Source organism: Camelus bactrianus, chromosome 7, assembly GCF_048773025.1.
Source record: "Camelus bactrianus isolate YW-2024 breed Bactrian camel chromosome 7, ASM4877302v1, whole genome shotgun sequence".
NCBI lineage: Eukaryota > Metazoa > Chordata > Mammalia > Artiodactyla > Camelidae > Camelus > Camelus bactrianus.
In genome coordinates this window covers 21,047,675-21,048,789 of record NC_133545.1, presented here as the reverse complement: position 1 = coordinate 21,048,789, position 1,115 = coordinate 21,047,675, and positions in this window count along the sequence as shown.

Sequence of the window (1,115 nt, the reverse complement as noted above, 5' to 3'; positions counted from 1 at the left end):
TGAGACTTTGTGGCTTTTTATTTGTTAAATACCTCACAACACAACCAGAACAGAGTAGTTCCTTGATAAACAGGTACTCACTTAAGGGTCTGGCTCTAAAACATGGTCTCTCACCCTACAAATGACCCCAGAAATGCTGCCAGCCAAATCGCAGATGGATTGGTGTGTACATGTTAACCCTATCTCAAGGAAGTCATCTGAGCCCAGAGAAATGGAATGATCTGGGTACTTCGTGTGAGGGGGGGCCAAGTGACCTGCCCTTGGGTTCTGTGCCCTCATCTCTCTACTGTGAAAAGGATGCCCTGAGAAGTGCTGCATGGGACTTCGTTCTTATGACTTCTTAAGAGATGTGCTCTCAGAGATGACTTAATAACCACTTGGGGTCTCGGCAGTAAACAGGTGGCACACCTAGAAGCTTTAACTGAAGAGTTTTTAAAGACGGGACTATATACGGAAGGCAGAGTTAGGAGAACCAACAAGGAATAGTGAGGTCCCCAGGCACCAGCAACTGTGGAAAGTGGCTACCATCCCAGGCCAGAAGGGGAAGGGGGAGGAAGCAAGACCTGGAGCCCTGAGAAGGGACAGCAGACACACATGGTGGCCGCAGCAGGGTGCAGCCATTGTCAAAGCCACGACGCAGTGGGGAGTTTATGAACTCCCCCACTCTCTCTTCCCACCTGCTAGTTACCTGTTGATACCTCTTACTGGCTGATTGCAACTGGGAGACAGAGAACAGAGGTGCCCAGGTGACAGTCTTTCAAGGTCAGCCTCCTGGAGTTCAGAGCAGGGCAAAAGACGGAGAATGGATCTGAGCAGGGACAAGCAGAATGATGATAATTTATGAGCGTCCCTGTTTACCTTCATTCCTGTGGAACCCTTTGTGATTGGTTGTTCTCATCATGAACGTTTTCTTATGAAAGCCCCCAAGTGTATTCACAAGCCACAGGGGACAGAATGGCCCTCAGGACTGCTGGTTTCCTGGGACCCTCTCTCTGCCTTCTTTCTAACTGATACTGAAGGAGTTTGTTTCATTCACCCAAATAGCCAAAACAACACGTACCTATAGAGTGTGTGCTGTGATGGGCACTGCTAAGCACTAAGTGAATTCATTTCTT